The sequence below is a fragment of the Nylanderia fulva genome, unplaced genomic scaffold, assembly GCF_048542155.1.
Source record: "Nylanderia fulva isolate GAGA-0341 unplaced genomic scaffold, ASM4854215v1 Scaffold102, whole genome shotgun sequence".
Taxonomy (NCBI): Eukaryota; Metazoa; Arthropoda; class Insecta; order Hymenoptera; family Formicidae; genus Nylanderia; species Nylanderia fulva.
This window is the reverse complement of record NW_028189215.1, coordinates 148,258-163,677: the sequence shown is the minus strand read 5'-3', so window position 1 is coordinate 163,677 and position 15,420 is coordinate 148,258. Positions and strand designations below refer to the sequence as shown.

General features: G+C 39.5%; 1 pseudogene; it reads right to left on the bottom strand.

Moving 5' to 3' along the window:
- The window catches only part of LOC146725147 (uncharacterized), a 10,033-nt pseudogene extending 6,136 nt beyond the window's left edge, over positions 1-3,897 (bottom strand).
- Positions 3,898-15,420: the final 11,523 nt, after the last annotated feature.

Genomic DNA, 15,420 nt, shown 5'->3' with positions numbered 1-15,420 from the left:
GGCGGACGTATGCAATATAAAGCGGTTTAAATCGCGCAATCTATATTTCGACAGTTTTTGTTTGGCATCTTCGAACACCCTAGGCAGTGCTGCGATTTTATTTTTAAACGTTTGCCGATAAATTCCGAATTGGAATAATCAATTACACCTCTTATCAACGTATGATCAGAGTATAGTGGACAATGATGTGCAATTTCTTCCCGGAGATTGAATTTCTTTTAGTTAAACTTGCAGCGAAATTTTTAATGTTTTTTTTTTAAATTATTTTTAAAGACTGACCCCATTGCTCTATTTAATCAGTAGTTTGTCAACATGTTCGTAACAACTAACATTGATGGGTAAGAGTAGCGTCTTGCGCGGCGACCCCTACTTTTCGCCCATAGATTTGAGCGACGCGGGGTTACTTCTACGAGCTCATCTCATGACGGATTTTGAAACTTGATCACACTCATGCGAATGTGAAATTTCTCGAATAAAATATTGTAACTACGGCAAGCGATGCGGAAAGTACGTATTCCCGAGGGATCGTACGAGCCTGCAAGCGATACATTGAATTTTTGAAACGGAGGCACTTTCCCGAAAACATAATGCTGGTTAGCGATTTAAGATATTAAGGTTGTCGCGATGAAGGTTATTCCAATCGTGCTCCGCGGCTAATTAACAATACGAGAGAAGCGCAGGATAGGAATCAGGTGGCCTACCAGGAATAAACGTTAGCGTGCCCAACAAACTATTGGCATCGCTTGCTGGGATTTCTCGTTATATCGTTATACTGCAACCTGCGGAAAAAAATTAGCTTAAATATCATCAAAAATGGCGATTTAATATTTATCAAGCTAGTGAAACATTATCCGCCCATAGATAGTTGTAACGTGACCGCGGGTGCATATCTAAGCAACCCGATTAAACTCGTTTCACATCGATACACGAAATTTTCCCCCGAGTTTGGTACCACCAGGCAGGATATAAGATATAAGATATCGGAAACGCCGCGGCGCAGCCTTCCTTTCGGTCGGGCCGCAGATCATTACCTGCCGGTCTTCGTACGGAGCATTACTGATTTAGTGTGAATATCTGTGATCCTGCGATAGTGTGAATATATATATATATATATATGAAAAATTGCGAGTTTTTTTTTTAAATAAAGAATTCAGTATTGGAAATTTAATAAATATAACTTTTTGTCAAATAAAATGCGTTTTTATATAATTATTGTATCGGAATCGATGCTTGTTGCGCCATTCGTAAATCAGGGAAGGAATAATTCGGTGCTCGGGAATGTTGCGCGAATATCGTAGAGGCTTTCTACGCGCGAGGCGGCATTGTGCGCCGAATTTATAGCACTTTCTTCCGTTCTTGATGCCAACAGAAAGCGAATTGCGCGAGCTGCATCGTCCGCTGCTGCAATCCGCGGCCACGAAGCGTTTGCTGCACTCATACGCATTCGAACCGTACAGATGTATCTGCGCGAGAGCGAAATATCGTATGTGAATGCGCGTGTTGGTAAATTTCTGCTGCTGCCACGGACAGAGTTTATTCCAGTAACACAGTTTTGCTCGCGAGCGAGTCTGTTTGGGTCCATCTCGCTTAAGAATGGGCGGTTCCGCAAAGGATGCAGGAATGCCGCTTTGGCATTGCTTAAATTACCAAGGAGATGGAAACCCATTGGCGTGGAAATGCAAGTCCTTTCGGATATTTTTGGGAACCGGCTTCTTAATTTGATTTTATATATACTAATTGAGAACGCGATACCGACGACACACCAATTGGAAAAAAATTGATTTTTGGGAAACATACACAGCGAACGAATTTCTTAAAATTGTTTTTTAATGATAATGTATAATAGAAACTTTGCCAGATAAAGAAATTCTTAATAAGAGTTCATAATGTTAAATTTTATTTTCCAAGATACGAAGCGCATCGTTTCGCGTAAACGATGAAATAAAAATCTCGTCCTGATGCGATGAGGTATGAAAGACGTACGCATTCTCTTTTCCATCCCCTGTCAGACTGCTCGCAGCAGTTATTATCATCGTTGAGAAAAAAATTGTGTAATAGGCTTAGGCGATTCGGAAGAATATACCGCGGGGCAAAATCCTACGCGTGCACACGAATCTCGCGTAAGGGCATCGCATCGCTATTAAATTCCTCGGCAACTCGGTGGATTTGTATAACAAGGGGGCTGCAAAGCAATTATGCTTTTGTAGCTCTCTAAAGTTGGCCCGGCGCTGCGATCATCAGGAAAAGTAGGTGGCGCACTCTGGCGACTATCGCGCGCGCAGTGGACATTTTCATTCAGAAGTTGCAACTGCGGGTCGTTAGCGATAATAATAAATTCGTTTACGCAATAGCGCATGCCCCCGACGACGACCATTGACGAAAAAACTGTTTTTATCGCGAAGTGTACGCGTCGGTTTGTGATACTGATCAAAATCCGCGTGAAAATTCGCGAGGGTCGCAATTACGAAAAATTATAGGCACCTCCTATTATTCGACGCAAGACGTGGTATAATTTCGCGAATAAATTTAACGCTAATTAAATTTCGCTCCCTCGTATTATATTATATTTCAAATAACGATAAACAGTTGTTTACACGACTTTTTATTTTTCTGTACATATAATTATTCGCGTCCTCCGTGAAACGAAGTGTAATTTATAGGAATGACATTTTAGAAAATGCATCGTCCCACGTTCGCTGGCACGAACGAAACTTTAGCATATTTTCAAGAGTGCATGCCCATTGTGAGTAGCACGGCATTTATCTTTAAGTTACACAAGAAGAGAGGCTAGGAATTACAGCCACTCCTCCGCTTTCCACCTTAATCTTGTTTAACTTTTTATAAGCGCGCCTCGGTGTGGTCTCTGTAACAGCCCGACACTTACAACCACTATTTAATTCTGCTGTTATTTGTCTAAATTCCGTTAACGTGCGTTCATAGAGCCTTGATGTAAATTATCAATTTTTTTAACGATCCCAGATCTTTCTCGCTGCATGTTCTTGCATCATATTCATTTCCTTCAATTTTCAAGAGTAGCCGTCGCGATAAAAAAAAAAAAAAATAATAATGTCGCGCGCGAGTCTGAAATGGTAAAATTGATTCTCTTATACAATAGCACTCGCTTAATTCAGCGTCGACCATAATTCACTCGCTATTACCTAATATTAGTATTGAAAAAAAAAAAAAAAAAAATGGAATGATTATTTCTCTCGAAACGTCTCTCTCAAAGAAAAAGAAAAGAAAATAAGAGCGATGGAGCAGGCTGCCTCGAAAGCTCATCCTAGATCTGGTGGCGATTGTAGATAGGTTGCGCTTTTCGCCGACATACGGCGATCCTACACCATTGCCACCGCCGAGGGGATTGTTGGTTCGTCGAATGGGGTAGGTTAAGGGGTTGGAAGGCGGAAGTGCGGCAAGACGGGTGCCGGCAGCGGTGGAAGGTAGCGGACTACGACGACGACGACGACGACGATGTAGGGGCGCGGGGTGGGCCGAACGGCCACGAAGAGAGGCAGAGGCAGGCTCGTCGAGGGGTTGAAACGCAGAGAGCGGCCGGGGGAAGGGGAAACCGTCGTGCGCGAGAGGAGGAGGAGGGGGAGGCCGGTGAGGTGCGGGGGGAGAGACTCGGGCGACAGGGCGAAACCGGCCGAGGGGGGGATGAGAAGGCAAGCCAAGACCACTACCTACCGCCTCACCTCGCCTCTTTGCTACGCTACGCCTCGCCTCACAATGCACCGGATTAGCGAATTTGTATTGATCCGCCCTCGCGCTAGTCCCTACAGAACATTTCCTCTCCTTCCCCCTTCCACCCCCACCTCGTCCTCGTCCTCGTCGGCCGTCGTCCTCGTCCTCGTCCTTGTCCTCGGCGTTCCTGCCTGCGAGAAGGGAGCCCCACATTTTGGACCGCGTGTAGCCGCCCAACCACCCACTCTGCTTGGCCACCCCGTAGCTCGCGCCCGCCTTGTCACGACGCCACGAAAGAGGATACTAAGAAATGCACTTGCCTTTCTCGGACAATTATGCGGGATCTATCGCCGTGCGTTATCGGGACGAACATTCCGTTTATTGACACGTATCGATCCCTATACGTAGATCATTTCGTGTTTTATTCCTATCCTCTCACTCGAGTCAACTTAAGTCGATTCAGAATACTCTAGATTCATTAATTATATATACAATTTATATTATTTTTTTTTGTTATATCACATCAGCGAGCAAACGAGATGTCTTCGAGTGTACCAATCGATCTCTATACTAACGAGTTATTTTTATAATAATAATATTATAAAAAAAATTTATAATCTATATTATTCAAAAAAAAAACGTTGACAGATTATAATGTACTCATATTATTGAATTTAATGTGATCATTTCGTTAATTTATTCCTTCTCCTCTCACTCGAAGTCAAACTTAAGTCGGATTCAGAATTACTCTAGGATTTCATTGATTTTATGTATATACATATTTATTTTTTTTTGTGAATCAATCAATCAGCGAGCAACGAGATGTCTTCGAGTAAAAACTCGACTTCTCTATCTAACGGAGTTTATTTTTATAATAATATATTATAAAAAAAAAAAAACGTTGGACAGATATAATGTATTCATATAATTTGATTTAATTTTATTTACTTTGTCGACGATTCGAAAATTTAAATACTGATTAATACTCTTTAATTCTCGGAATTTATAAATTTGCACGGGTTTTTTTAACTCGCTGCGAAAGGCTTATCATCGTCATACTTTTGCACTCTGTTGGTATATACAAGAGCCACGTTCATCCTATTTTCGGTTCGTTACCCAGTGCCTGACGCAAGGAAAGTGCAAAGCAAGATGCCATCGTGGAGGCGTGTTGCTGACGCGCGTACGACATGTCAGGAACTTGGAATGATCGTGGGAGTTCCCGGTGCTGCGCCGACTGAATTTATCCGTGCGCTCTCTCGGCGTTACTCCCGAAAAAAACCTTCCAGAGCTGTATCTCCGTCGAGCCATTCCGCGCTCTCGTCGCGGAATTTTCTACGTGTCGTAGCCGTCTTCCATCTCGCCGTTTCGGACTGCGTTCCGAGACCGGAGGAGGGTCGTAGTAGACGCCGAGTAAAAGCGTATGCAGGGCAAACAGTTGCTGACACTCGCACGAACCGCGCGGTTCGCCGAGTTTACGCAAATCTTTTTTTTCCTTCCGTGAAAATTACCTCCCGTAAACGCGCGCTTCTCTTTTTTTCTCATTTCTCGCCTCTCTTGATGGCGAACTCGCGCGCCGATTTTCGATCCTCGCGCTGATGCTGACGTTGATGTGGGAATCGGGGAAATTCGGCGTGTGTATGTATGTACATGTATGTGTGCACGTGCATCTGTACGTACATCTGCACGTGCGTGTACATGTACGGAAAAATTGAAGAGACAGATAGGTAAGGAGGAAAGAAAGAGCGCGCTCATATACATGACTGAACGAAAGTATATCGGAATCCCCAAAGATTTCGTCTCGTGTCTCGATTTTACCTATGCCATCCGAGAATATTGACTCTCGGCAAGCGCCGGCTTTTGGTCCACATCGCGTCCCCGATTCATCCACTTCTATTCGCGTCGGGCTAACATCGCCACAGGGCGATGTGACTATCTGTCATCGCGTGATCCAGTACAACCCGTTGACCAACGTTGTGCGCAAAATCACCTAAAAAATGTTTACACAACTACGCGTGTGAGGGAGGGGGAGGAGGATACATAATCATGATGATGCGAGATGTCTGATGATAGTGAAGTAATACCTCTCGACTGACTCACATCGAAGAGATCATGTCCGCACCAACGTTTGTCGACCTGCAAGGATTTATCCTAAACAAGCGATTTATCGTGAAGGAAGCGGCAATCCTGAGAAGAGGATATATCATGTCACACTATTTCTTCGCATGCCCTGTGCCGTGGAGCGTGCTTATAAAGTCGGAAAGGCGCCAGGCCTCATGGATAACTCAGCATCATCACAGCTTGCAATGGGAGGATGGAAATGTTCCATACTGCATGGCTCAGCGCTTGATCACGGCAGCTATCAAGAAAAACACCACACCACCACACCAATGTGAACTATGAGTTATCAAAAATGACAAACACCTCAATATAGTACAGCGCAATTCAAGCAATAATCTACATACAAAACCGCACAAAGCAGGTGTCCGATTCCGGTAACTACCAACGTTTGCAATCCCAAGGAGTTAGATCACATGTATTTTAAGGATAATTCACATTGTACACATAGCGCGCAAGCGCGCCGCCGGGGGAGAGCGCTACAGCTGTTTCTTGTTTCTTCGTTTTCCGTTTGTTTAGAAGGAGAGAAACAAAATGTTCGAAGAAGAAGAAATGTTAATAGCGTCTAACTGAGTTCCCCGAAACCATTCATAATATCATGGCCAGTTATTTTGCTTGCTTTCGTATGAAAAGCGAGCAAGACAATGGAACGCGATAATAATGTGAATTTATCTAACATGAAAAAATTTGTTAGCAACATACACTGTTGATTTTATTGGAATACACCACAACTATTACATAGAATTATTAACAGGCAGTCCTCGAAACAAGAGGGGGTGGGAAAACAACCCCATCAGGCCCCGTGGGGGATCAACCAATACAATCCTACCTTGGGTCTCCACCGGGATGGTAAATGGAAAACATTCGGCGAGCACTTTTCGCCGATAACTCAGAGGATAGGCAGGGCGCGAGGCCATATTGTCGGCATTCTGCCGAATCTCGGGGGACCCGACGAAAGGGTTCGCCGATTATACGCCGGGACTGTCCACGCAATGATAATGTACGGAGCCCCTGTATGGGCAGAAAAACTGGAGGCGACCCGGAAGCTGCGAAATTCACTGCACCAACTGCAGAGACGGGTCGCCAACAGGGTGTGCAGAGGGTTCCGTACAGTTAGCTGGACGGCAATGGGAGTACTCTCCGGAGTGCCTCCCATTGAATTGCTAACCCGCATGTACACGGACGTGTATAAACGTACACGCGGGCTGCAAAGGAGGGTGTCATTGTGACGGACAGTATCCGGCGTAATCTGAGGATCCACACCCGACGGCGACTCATCGAGGATTGGTCCAGGAGACTGGAAGATCCTAGTCTCCCTGGACAACGCACCGTCGGGGCCTCCAGCCCTGCCTGGAGCAATGGCTAGGCAGGGCGAATGGGGATGTAACATATCGCATGACTCAGGTGCTCACCAGGCATGGTTGCTTCGGTGAGTACCTGAGTCGAATAGGAAAGGAACGCACCACACGTTGCCACCATTGCGGCCACCATCGGGACACCGCCCAGCACACACTTGAGGACTGTGTTGCCTGGGAGGGAGAACGAATAGAGTTGGTGGCCGCAATAGGAAGGGACTTGAGACTTTCCGTGATTGTGCGAAAAATCACGGAAAGCGAAGATGCATGGAGGGCTTTCTCCTCCTTCTGCGAGAAAGTATTGCGGCAGAAAGAGGAAAGAGAGCGAGATAGAGAGAGGAAGGAGAGAAAGGAGAAGGGAGTGGGAGGAGGGAGGGAGAGGCTGAGGACAGCAACGAAGAGGGGGAAAACCAACAAACAGATGGGGGCGTGCTCCCTCTTTCCTCGGCGCCCACCGCGGACGATTATTCGTCCGACGGGGGCGTCGGGGATCGGGGGGGGAGGTGCGCACCCATCATACCTGCATCTAATTTAGATGCAGGATGAGATCTTCGGGGGGGGAGGGGGCTAGGGACATATAAATTCTGGGACCTTCCCCCCGGAGACCTCGGCAGGATTGGCGGGGGGGGGGGCCGGGCGACTCTGGTCGGCCGGCCCCCTTCTGCCAAAGGGAAATCCCCCTGGTTGTGGCCGAATCCTAACTCCCAAGGGAGCGGAGGAAGCCGCAGCCGGGGGGTCGAGGGGGGGCCACGCGTCCCTGGCGGGTGGGCATCGCCCGCCCGCCCGGGGCGCCTGGGACCTTCTCAATGACGGAGACGTGACGTGCGGGGCCCTCTCACCGGGAGTCATAAGGCACCGATGGGAGGGCAACGTCGTCCACGGAGGGGGGTTTCTCTCCTTCAGAGAGGAACCCCCCGGTGAGGGCTTCCCCGGTGGAACGCCGAACCGGATCACCCTTTGGGAATCCGGGGGTTGCGATCACTGGGGGGGCAAAGGGCGATAGCTCGAGCGGGAGCTCCCGAGCCATGGCCCCGCCCCCAAACTCTTTGGGAGAGCGCGGCGTGGGGCCGGTGTTCACCTTGCGCCGCAACCGCGAGGGAACTGCACAGTCATTGACTGTGCGGTCGGGGAGGGGTCTCGGCCGCAAGGTCGAGGCGGCTCCCCGGGACTATTGGTGGGGGGGTGGTTTCCGAGACGGCTATGGGAAACCAGCATCCTCGGCACCCCCCATTCAACGCCACGAGTAGGACATCCGTTCGGGTTTTAGTGCGGTAGGTCTTGGGCTCCCTGGTCGAGCCATGAGTGGCTCGATCAAGGGAAACAAGAAATCCCACATAACCCGCACCTCTACCCGGAGGTGCGTGGTACCATGACGGTTTTCCCAGCGTCAAAAAAAAAAAAAAAAAGGCAGTCCTGGAAATCACTATTTGCCTCTGAAAGCTGCCATTATGCAAGTGTCTTGAAAGACTTAAAACATAATATCTTCGAGAACGGAAGAAATAATTTAATTTTTTTAGATCACAATCAGTTTGCTTTATTAAAATGTATTTAAAAAACTGTAAGATGTTTAACTGTTTGGGAACAAACCCTTTGACATTTATATATATATATATATATATATATATAATATATATATGTGCATATATTATTCAAAATTATTTTACATTCCTATGATATATATTGAATGATGATATTAGAGTTCTAATAGCATCATCCAATATAACCATGCATAGAATACTATATCTAAAGTATCAAAAATACATCAATAAATACATTTTTGTGATTAAATATTTATATAGTTATGATACATTTAGTAATGCGAAGATCTTTAAAGGCATTTTTCAATTTTGCACCAGCCCAACTGTATTCCATTGCTAATTTATTTGTTAAAATATGTTTTATTATATACAAAATCACATCATGCTAATCTTTACCTCCTAAAAGGCTGAATTGTCTTGTCTAAAAATATGAAATAATTATAATTAATATCAGTTTATGATCTAAAAAAATCAAAATAGTAAATATTTGTTTTTCTCTTATAAACAAAGTTAATATAAATATGTTCAAAATATTGCTTTTTTTATTATAACAAGACATTTCAATAAAAAGTTTCTAATCGTGAGTATAAAATGATAATATTTTGTACATACCATTTCTGCAGCAACACATTTGTTTTTTAATTGATTATCAATTCTCTGTAATTGTTCTATGGTATCTGCTGGCAAATCAAAATCATAATCATTATTTTCTTTTGAATCCGTATCCTCATTTCTTTTATGTGATTATCCAACTTTATTAAACGTTCATCAATTGTTACAAGATTTAACAATACTGCATTTAGTTTTCTGATAACTAAATTATAAAAATCTGCAAAAATAATGGTGACATATTATTATATATCTACTCAGATTATATACTACGAATTATATAGCATTTTAAATGCATGTTTACAGTGATATAAATAAAAAAAATTAAAACTTTAGTAATATATATAAGTAAGTTTTTACAAAAATTTAAAATTAATAACAGATATTTTATATTTACCTAAATCAATCTCAGCATTACAAGTATCGGATGTAGATATTGTATCTGAATTTTGTGGAACAGGGTTTTTATTTGCTGTTCGATGTTCTTGTGAATTTATAGATTTACTACATGTAACTGTAGAAATTTTTTTTTCAGACTGAATATTAATTATTTTCTTATTACTTTGTATCAGTGGCTTAGTTATTTTCTTAACACTTTTTATCAGTGGTTTTTTTATTTCATAGGTCATTTGGTTTGTATTTAAATCGTTTGATATATTAGAAGCTTCATCTGAATCATTGCTTGTGTCATTTCTATCTGAATTATCAGAAGAAGAATTTGAAATTTTTTTTATTTGATTTATTTTCTTATCACCTTGTATCAATGGTGTCTTTATTTCACAGATTTTGCTCTTATTTATTGTCAGGTGGTAATTTTAATTCACCGAATTCTTTTTATGTTGCGATATAATTTTAATTCATCAAATTTTTATTATGTCGACATAATTTTAATTCACCGAATAATTTTTATGTCGCGATATAATTTAAATTCATCGATTTATTATTATGTCGCGACATAAAAATAATTTGGTGAATTATAGTTATGTCGAGACATAATAAAAATTTGATTACTTATTATGTCGTGATATAATTTTAATTCATGGAATTATTGTTATGTATTAACATAAATTTATTTTATTGATATTTTATAAGACAATTAATTATTGAAACTTTAATATTAAATGAAATATTTTTTCTGTTATAAAGTAAAACGGCGTTCTATAATTTTCAGAGTAAATTCTAAAAAAAAGCCCCCAGATTGTGATTAAGTGTTGTAATCAGTTATTTATTGCAATAATTTTTGATCGGGAGTGAAAGTACCAATTTATGAAAAAAATAAATTATTTTATTATGCAATGTGTCACAGTGTGTCATCTGCGATTCCAACAATCCACTCAGGCAATAATTATCAGAGGACAACAAACATCTCTACAAGTACAAGGCAAGAAGAAGTGAGAGAGAGAGAGAGTTTGTGTGTTTGTTTATGCGCGCGCGCACACGCACGCACGCACGCACACACGCACGCACGCGCACGCACGCACACACGCACGCACGCGCACGCACGCACACGCACACATGTCACGTCCTATACTTCGAATTATTATGCGTAGCGGGGGGGGGAGGGGAGGACCCGAACAAGCGGGGCCGAGCGGTAGAACACGCGTGGTCAGGAGAAAAGGGGAAGAACGTGCAAGGACAGAATGACAGGTACTAGTAAAAGGTATAATAATATATAAAAGTTTATTAATAACTAATATCTACTAGCGTTTTGAATAAATATTATTAATTTATAAATAATGATGTTCTAGTAATACTTTATTTAACAGTTTTTTGAGTGCTTCCCACACACATTTAATAATTGATAATTTATTAAATAATTATATATTTTGATATATTATATATATATATATATATATATATATATATATATTACTTAATTATCACTCGCTATAATCCCACGACGGATCTCCATCGGGCCCTCTCCGAGTCTTGCCGATTCCAAGGAGGTGATCGACCTTTCGAAACCGGAACCCACACGTGTATCAAAATCCGACGGATTTCCCACCATTAGGAAGGTGGAAATTTTCCCTGGGGTGTTCCGACTTATCTTCGAACCTCCGAAAAAGATTGAGGTCATCACAATAGATTAAGATAAATAAAATATACATAGATATATCCTTACTACATTGAGATAGTTATTTTTCCACTCCATAGTATATAATAAAGCCTCTCAGAAATAATTAACATAATTATTTATTCAAATCAATATCTATATTACATTATTATTATTGAAATATTTATTGAAATACTTTAACTAATATATATATATATATGGGCCGATTTTCACCAAATTGATACAAAAATTTCAAAAATTTTTCTGAGATGACTACTAGGTAACTCTTTTGGAATTTTTATCCATCCACGCACCCACCCATGTACTTTCTTATTAATGAACTGATTCCCTTGAAATTGGTACTAAAATTTTACAAATTTTTCGATGATTGATGGTGGTTTCTTTAAGTTTTACACCCCTATTCATTCACTTACGCACCCACCCGCGCACTAACACATTTTCAAAATTTTGCAAATTTTTTGGAGATGGCGACAATGGTGATTTTTAAAATTTTTACAAAGTTTTACACCTCCATACATCCACCCACCCACGCACCCACTTATGCACTCACACAATTATTGACCAATTTTCTTGAAATTGGTACCATAATTTTGCAAATTTTTTGGGGATGGTAGTTTTTTTTATGTTTTACATCCTTACTCATCCATCCATGCACCCACACATTATTGACCAATTTTCTCGAAATTAGTACCAAAATTTTGCAAAAATTCACGTTATCATACCCGAAAAATTTCAAAATTTTACTAATTTGGAAAAAAGGATCAATGTGTGAGTGCGTGGTGGGTAAGTAAAGGTGTAAAGTTTAAAAAACCATTATTGTCACCATTCTCGAAAAATTTGCAAAATTTTGGTACCAATTTCGCGAAAATTGATCAATAAAGGTTGTTAGAAAAGTACCGAATTTGGCCTCCAGAGGTGTAAGTAAATGCAATAGTGTTTTTTGTGGATTTTGATCTCCTGAATATGATAAAACTATTCGCAACATGCGGCGAGCATTATCATGGAGCAAGATGACTTGGCGGCTTCCTTGTCCAGTAAATGGCCTCTTTTCTTCGACTGCATCGCTCAAATTGATGAGTTGCTGTTAGTAGCGATCCGCCATAACTGTTTGCGTACTGTTTTGATCAAGTAATCTCTGCAGCTCATCCGTTTCAAATGTTTGAGAGCGTCCAGTGCGTGGTTGGTCTTCAAGACTGAAATCTCCTTCGCGAAATTTTTTGTACCATTTTTTGCACGTTGCATGACTTACAGCATTCTTACCATATGTAGCACAAATCATTTTGATGGTTTGAGCAGCGTTTTTCTTAAGATGAAACGCAAAGTGGGTGGAAAATCGAATATGCTCTTTTATGATTGCTATGAACACTACTGATTATTAAGGTTATATGCATTAAACGCCAATTCGCACGATGTTTCAAAAAACCAAATGTCAATGCTTTAAAACCGCAAAATGGTGGAAAAATAAGTTAAATTTAAACGATGATTTCGGTCCAATGAAATCCAAAGCTGAGAACTTATTTATACATCTAATATAAAAAAATAGCTGGAAAGAAAATTGAGCAAGATAATGGTATTTATAGAAATTCGGACTATATATGGAACTATTAGAAAATGCATGTGCATGTTTTTTTTTAAGAGGAGCGGGGAAAGTGGTATGTTTTGCATATGTATGTAAAGAAAAGTGTAACTGACAAGCAATAAGTACAATGAAAGATGGGACTTGGATAGGTTATATAAAGTAGAATGAAAGCAATCCTACAAAAGAATACATTCAATAAAACGGATAGAGTATTTTGAGAAGGAAATTTAGGGAAATAAGAGGATTGTTTTTGTATTTTGATACGTCGTTTCATCAATTTCATACAAGATTTACACATATGATTAATTATTACATACATACAATTTGCAAAACACCAGGAAAGAGAATGAAAGAAAAATAAAGAGCGATAAAGAGTGCGCTTTCTAACAAGAGAGAAAGAAATTTTATTTGTTTCTATAAAATACGCTTTCTTTCCATTCCCCATTAAAAAAATTCTTATACAGATGTGTTTTGTAAAGTAGCTCCATATATAATCTGTATTTCTATACATACCACTTCTTATTTAATTTTTAGAGTGTTTCCCAAGCCTTAAGAATTTTTTATGGTTTTATCGTATTCAGGAATTCAAAATCCACAAAAAACACTATTGCTTTTACTTACACCTCTAAGGGCTGAAATCGGTCATTTTTTAACATCCTCCTTTGTGAGTGTCTGTTGCGTGGGTCTGTAAAACTTGAAAAAAACCACATCGTCGCACTCACCAAAAATTTGCAATATAAAGGAAATCAAAACTTTTACGACAAGATTACTTATGATGTTTTTCGATGTCCATTTAGAAATAATGTCGAAGCTCTTACAGAATAATTACTACAACATTTGAAGTACGAAAAGTAATTACATTAGAAGAAGATTAGATTAGAATAAGAATTCAACGTTATTTTTAAAAGCTCTACACACAACGAAGTGAATATACAAAACTATATACAAATACCTTTTCTTCTGTGTTTCTGAAGAAAATTGTAAATCAAATGAAACCTTGCTATTCAAAACTTATTCTTCATGATCGCAAGACACTATTTTCTATTTAAAAGACGTCTGCTAAAATTTTAATAAATAGATATTATTTATGATAGAAATGAAGAATTTGTGCTTTACAGTATATGGATAGTACATGGTTATTTCAAACACTGAACCGATGCATACAACAAAACTTTTCTCTGTCTATTCAATAAATTACTGATAATGTTAAATCCCAATCACATATGCCACCTTGCCTAGGTTAATGATGGTCATTAACGGGAAATTTTACTAAAGAAAGATTGGAGATTTTTAATTTATACAATTTTCACAACTCTTATTTCAATTATTTATTCTATCCATCGAAAGTTTTTGAGAGCAGGCCGCCATGTTATTTTTCTGAGTCATTAACAAATTGGTACTCTGGAATTACGAGCAATTATTTTCATTGTACGGGCTAGTATGAATTTCAAATCAAATCTCTATAAACGACTATTATATTTTGTGCACTAAGAATAACATATTGCACTTATTTTCTAGAATCAAATTGTAATCAGTTTTACTTATATGTATGTATGTTCAATGTAAACTTGCACCTTGAATAAAATATCACAGTTACTTTTCATGGTAATATATTATTACTAAATTTAGATAATATACACTTTACGTATGTTCACTTGGAACTGGCACCTTGAATAACATATAAGTTACTTTTTGTAATAATTTATTATTAGATCGTTTAAATTTTGAAAAGTTTAAATTTTTGAGTACCTTCTTTTGAACATGGCCTGACTTTTTCATTTTATGATTTTTTTAGGATATCAGTTACTTTTTAAAGTACAGATATATAGAACAGCTTTCTAGTAATTCAAGTATCACAAATATATGTATTTCGATTCTTATCACATAACTTTGTATAAGTAACAATTTATGCAATATAGTTCAAAATAATTGAAATATATGGTATAAATGTACATATTTATAAAATATATAATTATATTATAGTATACATATATATATATTTTATTAATCATATATGTAAATGTTTGTATAATTGTAATAACTTTTAACGATACATTGCACATTTATTTCAATTGCAACAGAATGAATTTATATTTTGTATGAATATTGAAAATAAAGAATGGGCCCCTCCATCGCCCATTCTCGTGAGAACGCAACCATATATTTTTCTTCGTCTCTCCAATTTTAACACGACATACATATTTCTGTCTGATAATTTTTTTCTGGATGATACTTTTTGAAATGTCATGAAGCCTAGGTCAAATTAGAAACTTATTGCACTCATTTTAATGCAGCGCTTACAGCAGCTTTTATAAAGCGCCAGAGCAGCCAATATTTTATTTTGGCGTTTACGGCAACTTTATACAGCGCTAGAACAGTTGATGTTTTAATGTAGCGTTTACGGCAGCCTTTATACAGCGCCAGAGCAGCCGATGTTTTATTTCGGCGCTTACGGCAGCCTTTAAC